This window comes from Arvicanthis niloticus, unplaced genomic scaffold (assembly GCF_011762505.2).
Source record: "Arvicanthis niloticus isolate mArvNil1 unplaced genomic scaffold, mArvNil1.pat.X pat_scaffold_1183_arrow_ctg1, whole genome shotgun sequence".
NCBI lineage: Eukaryota > Metazoa > Chordata > Mammalia > Rodentia > Muridae > Arvicanthis > Arvicanthis niloticus.
The window spans coordinates 16,322-36,874 of NW_023045187.1; the positions used below are offsets into that span (position 1 = coordinate 16,322).

A 20,553-nucleotide genomic window follows, 5' to 3' on the forward strand; every position below is an offset into this window, starting at 1 on the left:
GAGCTTGGTCCCTGGGTCCCACAGGGGACGTTAAGAACCAAGCTGTCCCTGAGCGCCATAAACATGCCATGGCATGCCACCCACCAATAGTAAAATTTTCCCCTAAAAATAAAGGCTAGGGTATTATAGGCTGGTGCACTCTCAGCACTGCAAATGCAACAGAGAACTGCTCTTGCAAAGGTCTACTATGCACACATTCAAGTTCCATTATATCTTCATACCCCAGGCGACATCCGCTTCAGACCCGCACCAAGGTCTCAGCTGTGTCAACGACTCAAACATTTTTTTTCATTTCAGAATAAACGGACTTTGAAAAATTAATTTTCTTCCTTTAAAATAAGGACTCACTAAATGAAGTGCCAGGCAGTCCTTGAACATTTCTGTAGCTCGGGTAGGCCTTAAGCTTGGAACCCAACTGCCTCAGGAGGGACTGTAGCTTTGGATGCCAATCTAGGGGTCCTTATCATTTTCGGAATAGATTAAGTTACTCAGGCGAAACCTGTGATCCAGCACACTGGAGGCTGAAACAGGAGAAGCTGGACCACTGTGCTGACAGTCTGGGCCACACAGTAAACTCAGGCCAGCATGGGCTACAGGGAGACCTTGCTAAAACAGAATAGCCCAGAATGGTGGCAGTCTATGCTACAAGCCCATCACTTGAGAGGTGAACTCAGCACACTCAGTTCACAGCCTGTACAACACAAGGAAAGAAAAAAGGGAGGGAAACTGGTAGAAAGGTAAACAAGGAGAGGGAGGAAAGGGGGTAAGGGGAGTAAGAACAAAACAGGTATGGTGGTGCATGCCTGTAATCCAAGGAGGATCACTGAATGTGAAGTCAGCCTGAGCTAATAAGAGACTGTCTCAAAAGAACCTATTGCCATTACCCCTAGAAGAGAATCACCTGTACCTTTAGAGAATGCTAGTTTCACTTCAGATCGGCAGGGTAGTCATTTGAGAGGAGGGAACCTCACCGAGAAAATGCCTCTATAGACCTGGACTGTGGGCAGGCCTAAAGGCCATTTTCTTAATGATTGATATAGGAGGACTCAGGCCATGGTGGGTGGTGCCACCCCTGGGCTGGTGGTCCTGGGTTCTATAAGAAAGCAGGCTGAGAAGCCGGGGGAGCAAGCCAGTGTGCAGCACCCTCCATGTCCTCTGCATCAGCTCCTGCCCCAGGTTCCTGCCCTGACGGCTTTCAGTGAATAATTGGAAATACACAGAAATGTGAGTGAACACTTTCCTCCCCACGATGACTTTTAGTCATGGTGTTTCATCACAAAAACTAACCCTAACCCTACCTCAGACTGCAACTAACAAAAGAAGGAGAAAGTAACCTTTTTGCAACCATCTTATAAGGAATTCGGGCTCATCCATGGATACTGTGGGCTGACAGGCTGCTGAGGCTCTCAGTGTTCCCACAGGTAAACACTGCCACCCTCAAACATTTGGTGTACTGGAAGATAAACAGCTGCCCATTGTTTCTAACAACAACAACAACAACAAATGGTTTAGCGTAACTCTAATTATGATGCTGCAAACTTACCAACAATGCTGACTGCTAGGAGGCAGCAAACTCAACTCTACATACAGGTTTAAAGACAAAGTCCTGGGGCTGGAGAGCACAGCCAGAAGTTAGAGCACTAGTCACTGTTCAGGGTCCCAGGGTTGATTCCCAACAACCACATGGTGGTTCGAAGTCCTCTGTAAGCCCAGTCCCAGAGACCTGATGCCCTCTTCTGGCCTCCTTGTGCTGCAGGCATGTACACAGACACAGGTGGTCAAAAAATACACAAAATAAAACATTTTAGAAAGTCCTAAATTAAAAAAATAAGGGGGACTGAATGCCCTCTTCTGGCCTCCAAGTATACCAGGTACACACATACACACACACATATAAAAAGAACATTAAGGTAAGGAGACATGATCACCAAATATACCTGGTATTCTTTGTGAGGGAGAAGTAGTTATTGCTTTAAATTTGTGAGGGAGGTTCTACTATGTAGCTCAGGCTGGTTTGGAACTCCCACTTCAGCATGAGAAACCCTGAGGAAAATTATGCGTTTAAAAACAAACATTATGCTGGCTGTAACGGTCCACTCCTGTAACCGTTCTAAGGCTGCTGAAGGATCTAAGTAAGTCTAAGGCAGCCTAGGGTACACAATGAATTCAAGGCCAGCCCAGGCCACAAAGGCTACATATCAAAAAACCCAAAACATCCAGGCAAATGTATCAGCAGATGTTCTAGGGACAGGCGGGAACTGGCCTGTGCTAGTGTTTCCATGTGCATGTCCTTGGTGTTGATAATGATCTGCACTTACATAGAAAGATGATGCCCTTGTTCTCTCTGCGGGGCTTAGGGATAGACTATAGGATGCCTGAGACTCATCACAAACGTTCAGGAAAAAGAGAATTCATGAAGTCTGTAAAAGACTTCCATGCACTTTTCATGGGATATAGGACAGTAGCAGCTCTGGAACACAGTTTGGCAGATGTTCAAAACCTGCACAATTTACCATACAACTAGCAGCCCTACTCCTAAGCGTCTACCTCAGAGAGCCTCTAAACATGTCTATACTAGGTCTCCTGAGTGAAGCGGTTAAAGCATCACTCAGCAGAGCTAGTGAGAGCTGCGGCTGCTCTCACACAGAGCCCTGTGCCCATGCTCCGCACAGAGAAAGCAGGCAGGGTAGAAATGCAGGACAGGAACAATCAAGGGAGCAGCACGAGGCATCTGCACATCCTCTCTCCACACAACACAAGGTTTCTCACCAGTGACGACAGATGAAATCCTAACCCGTACCTGCATAAACGTAATCAAGTCCACCCGGAGGAGAGGCAGCTACTTGCTACACTCTTGTTTTGTGGCACAGCCTGCAATCCCTCAGCAATGGAGCAGAGGCAGGAGGACCCCTGAGTTCAAGGCCAGACTGACCTACTGATTGAGTTCCAAAGACAGCCAGGGCTGTGCAGAGAAACCTCGTCTCAATCAAAACAAAATGACAACTTAAAGAAGACAAGACCGAAGAGATCACCAAGACAACAATAATTTCATCAAGAAGTACAAATAGCCAGGCCAGGTGGCACAGGCCTGTAATACTCCTAGCGCTTAGGAAATGGAGCCAGGAAGGTTGACCAAAGTTCAAGGCCAAGACGGCCTCTAAGCCAGGCAAGTCAGGACTTCATTCTGAGAACCTGAATAAAACCATCCTCCTAAAGAAAGAAAGCAGAAAGAAAAAAAGGGAAAGGAAAGGAAAGGGAAGGGAAGAAAAAGAAGGGAAGGAAGAAAAGGCAGACACCTTTTCTAGGACAGCAACTACTGTGGCAGTGCATACGGCAGTGTGTCCTCGAGAGCCGAGCATGTGGGAGGCCTTGTGGCAGGAGAATCTTGAGTTGAAGGTCAGCCTGGGCTATGACATGAGAGGATTCAAAACTGAACAGGAAAATTTCCAAGGCCAAAAGGAAGAGGGCCCTCCCTCCCTCCCTCCCTCCCTCCCTCCCTCCCTCCCTCCCTCCCTCCCTCCCTCCCTCCCTCCCTCCCTCCCTCCCTCCCTCCCTCCCTCTCTCTCTCTCTCTCTCTCTCTCTCTCTCTCTCTCTCTCTCGGCAAGCCCACCAGGGCTGAGCACAGCATCTGAGCACACACCGACATGCACTGCAGTCCAGTCCAGCCAAGGGCTCTGGAGTCAGAGCAGCTATCAAAGGCTTCCAACGAATGGAGAGATTATTATTCATTCAAAGAATCAAAACAATTACAATATATCAAGATCCAACCAAGCCTTCAAAATCCTGAGAAAAAATATAGCCAGCCTTCAAATAAGCAGCCCAGCCAAACTCTTGTCAATTATGGGTCAGTGAATAAAAGACGTTGATTCAAATATTTCCACTGCACTTTCAAAAAGGCTAGCTTTAATGGGATGGAAGATTTTCTGAGAAATGGGCTCGGTCCGATCAACAGGAATGAAGCCCCAGGCTGAGAGTCATGCAGCAGGCCTAAGCTCAGCTAGGAAGACCACTGTAGGAACGAAAGCTCTGGAGTCCTTTATTTTACCTTATTTTATTTTTGCTTCACTCCCTACCCCCTCTCTCTCCCTGTAACTCGGGCTGTCCTGGAACTCTCTCTCTAAACCATGCTGGCATCAAACTCAGAGATCTACAGGCCTCTGCCTTCTATGTGCTCGAATTAAAGGCATATGGCACAATGCCTGACACAGACTATTTTTTAGTTTTTATTTTTATTTAATGTATGTGGATGTCTCCCTCATGGACATCTGTGCAGCATGAACGCATTGCCCACAAGGGCAGCAGGCAGGGGCATCAGACCCCGGGATCTGCAGTCACAGACAGCTGTGAGGCACGCAGGTGCTGAGAATCCAGCCTGGCCCTTCCACAAGAGCAGACGAAGCCTTTAACCACTGAGCCAGTTCTCCAACTCCTTAGAATACTTTTTATTTTAAAACACGGGATGGGGAAAAAAGGGCTCACAGGACACCTAATGTATCTGATAATATGGAAAAATAAATACACAGCTGGACTGAACAAAGAGAATTTAATTTGAAAACAAAACCCAAAAAACCAGCCAAACAAAAGTCACTAGAGCAGGCAGAGGTGGCATACACTTTGATCCAAGCAGAGGCAACAGGATCTCTGAGTATGCTCAAGGCCAGCCCATTACAGGATGGGCTCAAGAGACGGGGAGGGGGAATGGATGCTAAGCATCTGCTGGGCTGAGGTAATCAGCACACACAGCACAAACCTATATAGAAGGTCACACCACACCCTACTAAGCACAACTAGTTTATCTATTAAAATGAATTTTTAAAACAGCTGAGAATGTAACTCAGTGGTACAGGATTTACCTAGCATGGCCCTGCGTTAGCATTCCCAGCCTCTCAAAATAAATGTCTTTCATTTCTTTGCCTTTGATGAGTCACCCAGGTACACCACCAATGCCTATACATTCCGTCAAGGAAAGGGTGAGTACTGAACACAGCTGTTTTCCTTACTGTGCAAATACCTCACAAAAATTGAGGTGAAAAAAAAGGTATCTCACTCAAGTCACAGAAATACACAGATGACGGATAAACACAGAGAGATGAACACTCTCCCCATGGAGCAGCTCAGTCACTGTAACCACATCTCCAGGGCATTTGAGACCTACTGGCCTCTACTGCACCTCTGGGATACATTCACACAAACATGCATCTTTTTAAAAATAAAATACACGGCACACAGACACACATATAGGCAAAACACCCACACAAATCAAACCTAGTAGCATTAAAAAAAATAATAATAGAACAACAAAAAAGTTCTGGTGGCAAGAGAAAAAACCGGCAAAGTCTTAATGACTTTGAAATCCAGATGGCCAGGACACAGACATGGTGCATCCTATGTTTCTCTGGGTCTAAGAAAAGCCATGACACAACACACTGGAGGCAGGAGAGGGGAGGAGGATCAGCAGTTCCAAGCCAGCCTTAGATACATAATGAGTTCAACACAGCCCAGGCTACATAAGGGAAAACAGAATGAAAAAGGAAAGAAAGCAAAGAAATAGCCACCCTGTGTATGAGCAAAGCCCTGACCCACACTAGCCATCACAGAAATACAAAAACACCGTTTACCTCACAGACAAGCAGGCCTGGTGAAGTGAAATCTTAAGTTCTCAGAAAGCAGGTTTTGTAACTGTCTCATTACCAGGATGAACTGCAACATCCTTCAAGGAGGGAATCTGCAAACATTAAGAACCTCTAAAATAATAAGCCAGATGTGTAATCCCAGGAACATATCTGTAATCCCAGGGTTCAGTCAGCTGAGGCAGAATGATCTGTAGTACTTCAAGGCCAGTCTTAGATACAGGAAACCTTAGGCCACCCCTATAAAACTGGAGGAGCTTGGTGTGGTTGTACGCATCTGTAATCCCAGCACTGGGGAAGCAACTACAGGCAGATTACTGCCAACTCCAGAACAGCTTCTACATGGTGAGTCTGCAGCATATCCACACAGTGAGCTCTAGGCCAGCCACGAGTGCACAGGGAGACTTGAAAAACAAGTGTCTATATGGCAGGGTTGCCTACCTTTTCTGTCCTGAACAAGTGAATTTGTTGTAAGTCATAAGTCATAACAAGAAAGAGAGGTTAGGCAAGTTAGCAGATAGTTTATAATAGTTAAAAACTAAAAAAAAAAAAAAAAAAAAAAAAAAAAAAAACATAAATGGGTTTTCAAATAATACAACACCGAAAGTGCTAATAAAGAAATCCAAATGTCCCTCAGTGTGAGCTGGTTCTGGACCGCCCTGGCCACCATGGACACCCAAACCTATAATTGTTCAAGTTCAAGACAAAGTAGTAGCACAGGACTTCTATGACTATGGACAGCCTCATCCATCCTGCCTTCTGGATCCCCAGCACAGTGGAGACACATGTTAAAACACACTGTGAATTTCCCATACCCGGGAGGCTGGAGATGGTTCAGTGGTTAAAAGCACTGACTACTCTTTCAAAGGACCTGGGTTCAATTCCCAGGACCCAACAGCAGCTCAGAGCCAGCTCTAGTCTCCGGGGATCCAATGCCCTGCCCTCTTCTGGCCTCCTAGGACACTAGATATGGAGACTTTGCACAGATATATATGCAGATATGCAGGCCAAATACTCAAACACACAGAAGATACAATAGATTTGTTGTTGTTGTTATTTGAGACAAGGTTTCTCTGTGTAGCCCTGGCTGTCCTGGAGCTTCCTGGCAGATGTAAGTCTGCATGCATTCAACGCAGATGCAATAGAGCTTGATGCTCTGACCTGCGTTAGATGTGAGCTAACAGGAAGTTATAAGACACAAGACATGGGACAACAACCAGCCCCTAAATAGTTAAAAGGATGTGTTTCTGTAAGAAGGACAATGTAAAGACCCAGAGGCTGTCTTACTTTGGAGGATGTTTGCTGGCTGGAGTTTACGATTTTATCCAACCAGCAGGGCAGGGTGGCAGCGCACATCTTTAACCCCATCACTCAGGAGGCAGAGGCAGAGGCAGGTGGAGTTTGAGGCCGGCCTGGTCTGTCAAGTGAGTTCCAGGATAGCAAGGGATACAGAAACCCTGTCCCCAAAAAGCAAAAACAAACAAACAAATGTTAAAGCAACTTGAGAATTCAGAAGTGAAAGTTCACTGGAACATAAAACTATACAGTACCAACACAAGCACAGTAGGACTAGCCTAAGCCGGCTGTGTAGGCACAGTAGGACTAGCCTAAGCCGGCTCTGTAAGCACAGTAGGACTAGCCTAAGCCGGCTGTGTAGGCACAGTAGGACCTATCCTAAGCCGGCTCTGTAAGCACAGTAGGACTAGCCTAAGCCAGCTCTGTAAGCACAGTAGGACTAGCCTAAGCCAGCTCTGTAAGCACAGTAGGACTAGCCTAAGCCGGCTGTGTAGGCACAGTAGGACTAGCCTAAGCCAGCTCTGTAAGCACAGTAGGACTAGCCTAAGCCAGCTCTGTAAGCACAGTAGGACTAGCCTAAGCACACATTTTCACCCAATTCCTGCTAACAGACTGAAGGGCTGTGAGTACAAAAGGGAAGAGAAAGAACCTTCTCTGACTAGCACTGTCTCAGCAGTTAAGAGCACCAGATGCTCTTGCACAGGACCTGGGTTCAGAAATTTTAGCATCCTTATAGTAGCTGGAGATCTGATGGCTTCTTCTGGCCTCCATGAATACTGGGATACACATAGTACACACACTACACAGATAAAACTCTCACACACATAATACATCTTTAAAAAGATTAATTAAAAAAAACAACAACACTAACATGTTTCCATAATGGAAAAGAGAAAAGCAAAGCATAAAAGAGGCTGTAGGCTGGCTCAGGAGGTGGCGTGCCCACCTACCAAGCCAGCCCTGAGAAGTGGAGACTAGAGCATGAGGAGGTTGGAGCTTATATGGACCATAAGAGAATGAGAAGCAAAACAGCAAGAACTAGGCGTGGTGGCTCCTACCTGTGACTCCTAAGCTGCAGAAGTAGGAGGACCACCTGAACTGGGGGCTAGTCTAGGTTAGAGCAAGACTCAACCAGAGATACGTTAGAAGCATGTCCTCTGTTGATCGGTCATTAGAGGGTAGACGGTCTGTAACAGGCCATGAGCTGATGACACAGCACAGTGACTGAAGTGTGCACTCAAGTGTGCAAGTCTCCCAAGTACAAGAATCACAGGCCTCTACCATGAAACCTGGTTTTGTATGTGTACAACCCTAAAGCAGCAAGGGCGAACACTGGAAGGCTGAAGCAGAAAGCTCCGTGTCACTAAAAGACAGGGATATAGCCAAGCTCTTATCTCAGTGCAGGAGGCCCTATGTTTAATTGCTGGGAATGAAGGAAAAAAAGGAAAGTTGATTCAGCAGGTAAAAGCTTGTTTTACAAACCGGATGACTTAAGCTGACACCTGGAACCCGCAGAGGATGAGCCAACTCTGACCCCTGAGCATCGTGGAATGTGTACAGCTGTTCTAACACATACTGCGATAATAAAAAGAGAAAATAAGCCTTTCCAGTAGCTGAGGCAGGGGGATGAGGCCACAGTGAGATGAGGCCTCTAACAGTTAACACATCTGTCCTTACTCAAGAACACCCAGCACGTCTACACACAAAGATGCTTAGGGACATTTCCTGGGAACATGTGCGCTATGATGTTATATAAGTGCAGGCATTCAGAGAAGAGCGTCCTAAGAACGGTGCTAAACGCGCCAATCCCAGAAAAGAAACAAACCCGTGGTTCCCTGGGCCAGAAAGGGCAGAGTGCATCCTAAGGAAAAGAAAGCAGCTGGCCAAAGAGAAATCTGCGCAGGCAATGAAGCTGTCTCCACAGAGGCAGTCAGCTCGCGAGAGAGAACAGGAGAGGATCTAGCAACCAGGAGTCTACCACCAAGAACACAGGCCTCTTACAGCTTCACAGCCAACACATGAACCCACTGAAAAGTGGGAGGACTAGAAGACAGATTTCCCCAAAGAAAATGCACAAATGGTCAACAAATACATCAAAGATATACTATCCGGAATTAGGAAAATAAGAATGCAGATCACAAGGAAGGGGCTGACAAGAGGGCACAGCAGGTGACAGTGCTTGCTGTACAAGCCTCCTGCCTCCAATCTATCCAGAAAGCTGTCCTGGCTTCCTACTGTGGCTCTATAACCACCATGCATGCACACAACCACACAACGATGCCCTTGAAAGTCTTTGTCAGTGTTGTTCACATTGACTGGGATGGCTATTTGTTTATTAGGACATTGTCCTGGTGATGACAGGAGGAGGATGTGAGGAAACTAGGATAGGCTCTCACCCATCCCTTGCAGAAATGTAAACTCATCAGTCATTGGGAAGAGTCAGCAGCCTCACTGGTAGCTTTCTATACTTAAGGGAAACCGGTGCTCGAGCTCCAGAGGAACAGGACAGACAGAGATGGGGAGAGAGGAAGGAAGCAGCCAGATGCAAAAGGTCAAATACTGTATCATTCTATTTATAGACTCGTTCCATCTGAGGTAACACAACTGAGGGCAGGTGCCAATGATGGTGGGGGAGGGGCCTGGACAGGAGGAAGTGGGGGCAATTTCGTAAAGGTTGTGGCTGCCCCTGGGGTAACTCCTGTGAAGTACTGTGAGCCCCATGGGGTGAGTGCGCCAGACGGTTGGCTCACACCTATAATCTCAGCAAGCTGAGAGGCAGAGGCAGGAGGAGCCAGTTAGCTTCCTGCCAGTAAATTCCAGAGCAGCCTGGTCTATACAGTGAGTTCTAGGCCAGCCAGGGTTACACAGCAGAACTGTCTCAAAACAAGACAGTAAATTTTACAACAGCGATTTTTCTCATTCCTAACAATATCACCTGACAAATACTCTATACCAAAAACAACTCCACACTTGTCATTCATGATCTCGTCATTCCTGTCCAAAACAAAACTCTCCTCAACAGCCACACAAGGCTTTCATATCCTGAGTTGTGTTCTGAGACTTTACTGTTGTCTCAGTGTAGACTAGGACTCTTCCTGGGTGTCACACAACTTTTCTCTGATGGCTTGAGGTACTGAATTCCTAAGGAAAGTCAAATCATGACTCACGACAGGAGCAACCCTTTCTTCTTTTCTTTTACACTATCACTAGTATCTACCCCCAAAACATATTTAAATTCTACCATGTGGGGTTGGAGAGATGGCTCAGTGGTTAAAGGTCCTTATTTCTACAAGTTCAGTTCCCAGCACCCACACTGGGTGACTCACAAGGCCTTTTACTCCAGATCTAGGAATCCAATACTTCTAGCCTCTATGGGTGCCTGCACTCGCATGTACATACCGACACAATGATGCATGAGCCTGCACTCATGTGTACATACCGAACACTGATGCATGAGCCTGCACTCGTGTGTACATACCGACACACTGATGCATGAGCATGCACATAATTTAAAAAAAAAACACTTCAAAAAAACAAACAAAGAACCAACCAACAAACCCACCCCGCTCCCTGGTAGTTAGTCTTTGCTGCTGCACACATAGTAGATGGGCTCTGAGGTGAGGGTTGATGGGAGATGGTAAGGAAACCAGCCCTGGAGCAGTGTGCTGGTGGCCACAGTGCACGCCTTTAATCCCACACACTGGGGAGGGCAGATAGAGTCTGAGTTTGAGGCAGACTTCCAGGACAGAGAGGCAGGAGCTGTCAACGAAACCTGGTCCAGGTAAAAAAGGGCATACTCCGTGAATTGATCAGACACATGGAGTAGGCACTTCTCCCTCCCCACAAAAGAGCTGTAAGAAGAAAACACAAGAGAACATACCTGGTAATGAGTTCTAAATAGATATGTGAGCCACTGAAGCAACTGAGGGGCAAGGAGGCAGGCAAGGCATTAGCCGAGATAGGGAAGGGAGGGTAGACCATAAGTCATTTAAAGGCAGAAGCCAGCTCAGAGAATGGGAACCCACTTAAATGAGAACATAGAGCACAAAGACAACAAAGAAAAGAACACTAGGCATAGTAAGCAGGCAGGCAAAAGTCCTAGGCACTCAAGATCTTAGGCAATACAGGAAACCTTACTAGCAAAAGAACACCAAAAGAACATTAAGCAAAGATAAGCAATTTTCTCTGTCGGGGCTGGCTTGGCCAAAGCATACTGGGCTAGACATGGCAGGCTACTGAGCACCAGACACAATGGAGGAGGCAATAGGCGACCAGATGGCTGGCCTAAGCACTGATGGCTTCAGTGTGGGCAAAAGCCGAAGCAATGACACGTAGGAATATAGGCATATTCAAAGGAGGCCCTGCCGAACTATGGCAAAGTGAGGGCAATTGTAGAAATCGAAAGAGTGAATAGAGAAACTGACAGCACAAACGACTGGGTAAGGCACGTAGAGCAGAGCCTCAGAATTGGAAAGATGGCAAAAAGGCAGTAGGTAAATCAACATTTAATCAAACAAACATGGGCAAGAAAGCAACATTGAGGCCCTAGGATCAAACAAAAACAAAGACAAGGCACCAGAAATGTCAAAGAGGCGACTCCTAGGAAGGAAATACAGGCACAGTGATGGCTTCACACTAGGCCAGCATTCCAGCTCAAAGGTTTGGCATAAGCAATAAAGAGGAATGAAAGTAAAGGAGTAGATGTACAAGAGAAGAAATGCAAGAGTGCAAAGCAAAACTGAAAAATGGCAGAATGATTATCTTACAAGGCATAGTAGATATGGCTTAGCAGGTCAAGAAATAGTAGGCATTCTGGAGTGTAGGCAACCAGGCATGTTTACCGAGTGAAGGACCCAATCAAGGCTATGCACTACCTTAGGAAAGCAATCTTTCGATGAAAACCAACACCAGATGGCAATGAAACTGAAGGCACACCAGGCCTTTAGCCTCACAGCTAGATAGGAGGAAAAAGGCCTGTGAGGCAAATGAACTTGCAAGGAGAAGCAATGGCAGAAGATCTCTGAGTTTGAGGCCAGGTCTACCAGTGACTTGACAGCAGCTACTAAGAAACCTAGTAAGAAAGAATATAGCCCAGTGGCTAGTCAGATGGCTTAGCGTGGTAAGTGCATCTGTGATCCAGTGAGACCCTGAGTGTGACCCCAAGCCTACCTAGGAGCCAATCCGATCCACAATGGAGTAGGCATGCCCACTCTCCCTCCCCACAAAAATAAATAAAGTGTAAGAAGTAAAACACAAGAGCCAACCATACCTCTGTAATGTAGTTCTGTCTATGACTAGAAATGTGAGCCTATGTTAACAGCACATGTGAACACTTCACTAAGACGCAATGGACTTTTCCTATGTTCCTTAACTAAAATGAACTCAGAGGATCAAGGTCAAGGCAGAGCTGAGCTATTAGCAAGAACCTGTCTTGGGGAGAAAGAAGGGAAGGGAGAGGTCAGGAGGCCTGCCACTCCTCTATGTCAGGCAACGCACAGCCACCTGTAGCTCCAGTCCAGACCTGGGATACTCGCTTCTGTCCTTCAAAAACAGGCTGAGAGCACATCAAGCACCCATATGAACAAGCTTAAAAAAGAAAACCCTAAAATGAACATGGTCTATATAAGCTTCATAAGCTATAGGTCCTATTACACCAAGAGTCCCAGATTTTATGTGCTACTTAAAAATAAGTGTAAAAGAAAACCTATAGCAAGAACTCCCAATTCTCTCAGAAAACATGTTAAGAATAACACCATCAGGCATAAGAGAACCACCCTATGGGTCCTTTTCTGAAGCTAGTGCTTGGCACATTTTCTTTTTCTCCTCTTGGTGCTGGGGTCTGGCCCTGGGGCCTCACACATGTTAAGCACATATCATCAATGAATGACTCCTTCACGAAAACATGCACGGGGCAGGGAGGGGGTGTGGAAGCAGGTCTCCTACATCTGAGGATGGTCCTGGTCCCTAATCCTCCATCTCCAGGGATTTTAGGTGTGGGCCAGAAAGCCTGACTTGTACATATGTAAGAAGAGTGCTGAAAATCAAGTCTCATGTTTAAATCAGACACTAGATCAGCAATGTAGCAAAGCAGGGCTGTGACTGAGAATGGGGTTGAGCTCAGAGGACACACCAGGATCATACAAAAGGTAACTCACTTCACACTCATTTCAGCTGTCTCTCTGCTTTCACCTTTACTTAACAGGGAGCTTCTACCAATGCTAATAACAGGAGGGCCTTACTGTATAAAACAGAATTTCCTCAGGTTTTTTTCTAAAGAACCTATGTTCCAGACAGGGGCTATAGCTCATCTGTAGTGTCCTTCTAGCGCCCAGAGCCTCAGTTTGCACAGCATACACCAAAGGTGGTACTACCGCACCAATAATCCCAACGACCTGTAGAGGCAGGAGGGTCGAAAGTTCAAGGTTATCCTAAACAGAAGAGCAAACTCAAGGCCAGCCTGGGACACATGAAACCTTTCTCAAAGATAAGAAAATACCTGCCCCACCCACGGTAGTGAGCCAAAAAAATAACCCATGAAGATTCCTGGATCTCCAGAGACACCGTAGATGTTTTAATACAGCATGAACCTAAGACTGGCCAACACTATCCCCCGACTGTCAGTGAGGGAAAACTACAGCCATATTCACAAATCAGTCCAGTGCTAACTCTTAAAGTCCTCGTTGCTGAGTGTGGTGGTGCACACATTTAAACCCAGCACTTGGGAGGCAGAAGTAGGGAGATCTTTGTGAGTCTGAAGCCAGCCTGGTCTACAGAGCAAGGTTTTGGACAGCCATGGCTACACAGAGAAACCCTGTCTCAAGAAAGAGAAAAGGGGATATTTACATCGAGAACTTCACCTGAACACATAAACAAGAGAATGCTTTAGAGAACAGAAAATGAATTATACACTTAACATAGCTAAGATGGTAATTTCATTGTATATATCTTATATTTTCTCTCTATTTTGATACAGGACAAGGATTCACTGACCTAAGATTCTGTGATCATGCTGCCCCTGCCTTCCTTCCACATGAAGGATTATAGCACACCCATCTCCTACAGAGTCCTTTTATTTCTGACACAGGGTTTCACTATGTAGCCATGGTGTCCTATAACTCCCTATGTAGCCCAGGCTGGCCTGGATTCACAGAAATCTGCCTGCCTCTGCCTCTCTAGTGCTGGAATTAAAGGTGTGTGTCATCATGCCTAGCTTCCTACAAATTCCTTAATTCACAGTCCAGGTACATGTATGAAAGACATTCCACTGACAGGAAATTAGGATCACCTACAAACTCTTCCATTTAGCTGTTTGGTGCTGGGGCACACAGAACATCATAGATGCCAAGCAACTACTCTAACCACTGAGCTACATCCAGTCTTCAGTTTGGCCTTTGGATACTGAATTTATTCGTGTAGGACAGAGTCACTGATGGATGACCTTTAAGAGGAAGTTCTGACATTGCTGGCAGTTTTAAAAAAGTACTAGAAACATGCTCTAAAAGGAAAAAGGAAAGAAAGAGGAGGTAGACAACATGTAAGACAGGTATACTCCCCTTTCTGAGACCAACATGCCAGTTTTCTTGGGTTTCCTTTTACAAGATTTGGGATCTTCATTTTAGAATGATGGTTTTTAACCATGTGCAACTTTGTTTTGGTTGCTTAATGTTTAAGGCCTACCTCACTCTGCCTTCTGCCTATATCTCAAATCTCACAAGTCTGTCACTTGGAAGACTTGAATGACACATTGTTTCTCACTGAAGAATGCTGTGCTGCATCTGTCCAATGAAGTCTCCATTGATTGATTGGGGTCTACAGTCAGGATTTCTGTGTGGAGGCCTGGCTTTCCTGAAATGGCTCTGTTGACCATGCTGGCCTTGAACTCAGAGACCCACTGTGTCTGCCTCCCATGCGCGGTGACTAAAGGTGTGCACAACTACCATGGCTCAGGGCACAGATCTTAAGTACAGAGTTAGCTGGTCGATGGGGTCTTTTCTGTGGGGTTCTGATAACTTTTATTTTTTTTTAATTAAAAAATATGGTAGGGGTAGAGTGGTGGTGGCACATGTCTTTAATCCTACCACCCAGAAGGCAGAGGCAGGTGGATCTCTTGTGAGTTTGAGGCCACCCAGGTCTACCTAGGAAGTGCCAGGATGGCTGGAGTTACATAATAGAGATTCTGTCTCATTTAAAAAAAAAAAAGGGGGGGGGCTGGAGAGATGGCTCAGCGGTTAAGAGCACTGACTGCTCTTCCAGAGGTCCTGAGTTCAATTCCCAGCAACCATCTGTAATAGGATCCAATGCCCTCTTCTGGTGTGTGTGAAGACAGCAACAGTGTACTCCATACATTAAATGAATAAATAAATCTAAAAAAAAAAAAAAAAAAAAAAAAGCCAGGCAGTGGTGGCGAATGCCTTTAATCCCAGCACTTGGGAGGCAAAGGCAAGTGGATTTCTGAGTTCAAGGCCAGCCTGGTCTACAGAGTGAGTTCCAAGACAGCCAGGACTACACAGAGAAACACTGTCTTGAAAAACCAGAAAAAAACAACAAAACAAACAAAAAAGCCAACAACAACAAACCAACCCAGTCTTTATTTATTATCACTTTGCGTGAGTACTGCATGCAGGTGTACGAAGGTCAGGTCAACTGTTGGTACACCGGTTCTATTTGTGTTTTGGTTTTCTCGACAGGGTTTCTATGTGTAGACCAGGCTGGGCTGGAACCCACAGAGATCCGCCTGCCTCTGCCTCCAGAGTGCTGGGACTTGCTCAACCACATCGGGCTGGGGGAGTCATCTTCTTGTTACTATTTTCAGCCACATGCCTCACCTGTCCCTCACTTGTCACAAACTCTGAATAGTCTCAGAGAGCACATACCCCTCAAGCATATAAACTAATTATGCTGGGGTTGTAGTCAGAATAACTGTACCAGATCAGTAAACACCAGCATCACACCTGGGAACCCAGTACACACCTGGGATCCCAGAGACTAAGGATCAATGGCCCTGGGTCTCTTCCATTTAAAATGGTCGCGGCAGGAGAAACTAGAGAGAAATAATGTTCTTTTCCTACCAAGCTGCCAAGCTTCCTAGTGTTAATAAGAGCAAAAGGAGGCTGGGAGGTGGAAGCAGACAGGCAAAAGAACTCTACACAAGCCAGAGCTCTGAGGAACTACACTACAGCAATACCCATGCCTACATCTGTCCACAACCAATCACTCTGTCTCAGTCATAGGCTATGCTCAGGATTGTTTTCGTTTGGTTTTTTGTTAGTTATTTTGTTTTGCTTTGTTTTTTAAAAAACAAAAAAACAAAACAAAACAAAACAAAATAGGCTCTCAATGTACCCTGGACGGCCTGGAAACTGCTTTGTAGACCAGCCTAGCCTCAACTCACATGTGCCAGCTTCAGTCTCTGGAGTGCAACAGATGAAACTTCTCTAGTTGGTGCTCTGAAAGTTAGCTACATTCACTGCATCAGACCATCTGAGCCTACCACACAAACACAGCGGCTCCAGCAGGCTCAGCAGAGGGCCTTGAGTTCAGTTTCCAGCCCCTCCTACTAGCAGCTCACAGCCCAGGTGTACCAATGCTCTCTGGCCTCCAAAACAACCTGCACATACATACACACATACTCATAACTGGAAAAAATAATAAAAAAACAAGGTGTTTTTTTAAAGACACAAACAGAACTCACAAGTACTTGTTTAACTCTAAAGGCTGTGTCTATCATTCAACACCTCCCAGTTTTCCAAACACTAAGATATCAGCCCCATTCTTGTAATGATTGTTTCTTTAAAGACCTATAGTGAAAACATACTTCACCTCTGGTTCTGGCCACAGATAAGCATCATTGGGGGGGGGCACAAGGCAGGAATAGGATAAAAATCTAAGCTTACAACCTCTTTTCAGACATTGCTCGAGGCATCGGGTGGACATGGAAATAAATGGGAGTTTGTTCAAGGGATGCCAAGAGAAACAAGATTCCACACGTCAGGGCACTGAACACTCAACACAGGGCAAAGGGCATGCACCTCCTTGTTTTTTGCCCAAATCCTGATTAGTTGTTTCACCTGAGGGCCTTTCAAAGACAGTCTAATGGTCTCCAGTTCCTCCCTCAACCCGAGTGAACTTAACAATCGCTACTTGGAGACCAGGGGAACGTCTTCTTATCAAAAACAGCAAGAGCTGCTGTAAGAGCCAAGACTCACATCCGTACCTTGAAACAGCTCCACTTCAGTCTGTACAAACCAACTACATGACAAAAAAAAAAACACCTGGTCCCTAACCTGACCATTTTCCCAGAGTTCTGGGAAAGCCCATCCATTCCCTCCATTCCCAGTACTCAGTAAGCTTGTCAAAGTTCCCAAGGCCAAGCTTCTGCCCAGGCCTCCAGTGTCTTCACAAAGTTCCTGTCTCCAAGATGGGCTCCTTCCCTCCACTTTCTGAAGACTTTTCCCAGTCCTTGTAGAAGGCCTGCCACTCCAGATCCTCCATTAGCTGTCACTTCTCTCTGACACAACTCTTCCTTTCTCGCCATACTCCGTTGATTATCATGTGTTCCCTCCGCCCCAAAGTTATTTTTCCCCTTATCTCTCCTCAAATAGACACAGACACACAGACACACAGACACACAGACACACACACGATCTATTCTCAGCTCCGAGACCTCTCCCGCGCCCAGAGTTCGACCTCAGCACTAACACACTCCCTCGAGTTTCCTCACCGCCTGTCATGTCATTCTCAGCTTCTACACTTCACACCTATTTAAAAGAAAAACACTTCGCAACTCTCGTTTCCTGTGCTTTCTACTCCCAGAACACACACGCTTTTCGTCCCAGACCGACTCCCTGGCTTCCATCCCACCACTTCTCCCCTCTTCCCATGTTCTTCGGGCCCGGACTCCCAGCCACCTCCCGGACTGGGCCCGGCCCTGCCCTGCCCTGCCGGACCCGCGAGCGGGCTCCGGTGTTTTTCCCCTCCGGGCCGCGAGGCCGCTGCCAGCAGGGCTGGCTCCTCGTGGGGCAGGCTCACCAGTTGGTCATGTCCAGGAAGAAGGCGCAGCCGGCCGGGTTGAGCTGGAAGCCGAGTAGCCGCTGGAACTCGGAGATGAGCACGTCCTTGTCTGTGGTGCCCAGGCAGCTGAACTTCTGCATGAGCTCGGGATCCAGGTCCACGTCCATGCCCTCCATGGCGGGGGGCCCGGACGCACAGCTTCCACCGTCCCGACTTGCTTCTCCACGGGCGGCTGCCGCGCCCGGGCCCGGACCCACGAAGGGCGGCCCGCTGCTGGCCGGCGCCGCGCGCACTGCTCCGAGACAGGCCCCAGGCCTCTCACCGCCTCATGGGCTGCGCGCGACGCGACGCGCCGCACCGCTCGCTCCCTCTCGCGCTGGCTTTTGGGCTCGCGCTCCCCCCCTCCCACCCCCCCAGCGCCCGCCTCCGCCGCCGCCGCCGCCGCTGCCGCCGCCGCGGTTCGCAGCACCGCCACCTCCGCCTCCTCCCGGGCCGCGCCCGACGCGCACGCGCGGGGGCCGACCGGCCCCGCCCCTTCCTCTCCCGAAGCCCCCTTTAGTGACGTCATAACTCGGTGACGTCTCCGCGTGACCTCACCGCGACGGAGTGGAGGGAGCGGGAAACAGGAAGCCGGAAAGGGCGCCTTTGGGCGGGTCTCTGTCCTCGCAGGCGCGTGGGAGGAGTCAGGAGTTTTGGTAGTGCTTCTGAGACAGGCAACCCACCTCTGTTCGGATTGGGAACCAGAAGTCGCCTCAGGGACAGAGACTGGAGAAAAGTCAAAGTGCAAAGGGCACCACAGAGCGGACTCTTGCTCCTCCGCTCTTGGGGACTAATTCGAAAAGACACTGTCCCACAGGGTCGCAGCGGTGCACGCTTAGTCTCTGGCTTCTGACTTGAATTTCTCATGACTTCCTATGTTACTATGCAACCTTAACAGAAAATAAAGGCAGCTTCATGCAAGCATCAGTCACAGGTCAGAGGAACATTCCCCTCGCTGCCAGAAGCGATCCTTTGCAAAGGAAGGTCAACACCCGAGACTTTAGCAAATCTTGTTCTGTCTCTAGAATCCAAGACAAAAATATGACTGTAGACAGTATCCAGTGTATCACTAATGTGAGGTTCCGTTTGAAGGTGAAGGATTAGAAAGCTGTGGAGAGTCTCATCTTTCCAAGTATTTTCTCAGTGTCACCTGTTAACAGATACAACTAGTTACGGAGATGAGGGTTAGGTAAGAAATGATCTGCAACTGGGGACATGGTTTAATAAGCTGTTTCCCTGCAGGCATGAAGACCTGAGTTCCTGAGAGTAGATACTCTGATCTCTTTTATAAGGCTTGGTTGACAGCCAGGGGTGGCAGCAGCAGCGGTCTCGCCACTTGTAATCCCAGCACTGAGGCAGGCAGATTTCTTTGAGTTTGATGCCAGCCAGAGATACTCTAGACACTGTTTGTTTGTTTGTTTGTTTTTGGTTTTTCGAGACACGGTTTCTCCGTGTAGCCCTGGCTGTCCTAGAACTCACTCTGTAGACCAGGCTGGCCTCAAACTCAGAAATCCACCTGCCTCTGCCTTCCAAGTGCTGGCATTAAAGGCGTGCGCCACCACCGCCCGGCTAGACACTGCTTTTAAAAAATAATTAAACCACCCCAGCACTCAAGAGGCAGAGGCATGCCTTCTTCGTGTGGTTGACTTTGATCTCATTCTCCTACCCCTACCTGCTGGGATAACGGGTTTGTCACGAAGGCCTGGGATGAGACTCAGGAATCACCTGGCGATTTTTATCATATTCAAGTTTTAAGAGCAGTACTTTGAGCAAATGCAGTTATTCCTGATAGTTTACTCAACAGTCCAACCCGATTAAAGATTAACAGATTAAACTATGTTTACGGATGTGTTTGAATTGCATCTGTCTCACGAACAGCAACTGTGAGTTCATGAGCAACAGACCTCAGGGTGATGAGTATGACAGTCTGGATATTCCTACCATTGGCCGTGCTTCCAAACGCTCTCTCTACTCCTTAGTCATAGGGTCCTTAGAGCATAAACTACCAAGTTAGCTTCATATCACATGCCTGTAATCCCCACAGCTAGGAGGCAGAGGATCAGGACGGATGGCCAGCCTTAACTGCTTAGTCAGGTCAAAATGAGCCTGGGCTATATGAGACCTTGTCTCAAAAAAAAAAAAAAAGGAAACCCAAAAAACAGCTTCATATGGTGACACACCTGTGATCATACTTGGGAAGCAAAGGGCTGGAGAATAAGGAACTGAAGGCCAGACTCTGCTCCATAGCGCATTTGAAACCAGCCCTGGTAATTTGAGACTCTGTCTCAAACAAACAAAAAAATCATTAGCCAGGAGGCGGCGGCGGCGGCGGCGGCGGCGCGCGGCGGCGGCGGCGGCGGCGGCGGCGGCGGCGGCGGCGGCGGCGGCGGCGGCGGCGGCGGCGCGGATCGGCAGCAGTGGCGAACGCATTTAATCCCAGCACTTGGGAGGCAGAGGCAGGCAGATTTCTGAGTTTGAGGCCAGCCTGGTCTACAGAGTGAGTTCCAGGACAGCCAGGGCTACACAGAGAAACCCTGTCTCGAAAAACCACACACACACACACACACACACACACAC

The 20,553-nt window shown here is 47.4% G+C and overlaps 1 pseudogene across 1 annotated transcript in view; it reads right to left on the reverse strand.

The window, feature by feature from the left end:
• Window positions 1-18,323, reverse strand: part of LOC117701495 (protein ILRUN-like) — a 33,652-nt pseudogene extending 15,329 nt beyond the window's left edge. The window contains exon 1 of the transcript XR_013070200.1: window positions 17,956-18,323. The product of XR_013070200.1 is annotated as a protein ILRUN-like (transcript). The remainder of the gene's footprint in view (window positions 1-17,955) is intronic.
• Window positions 18,324-20,553: the final 2,230 nt, after the last annotated feature.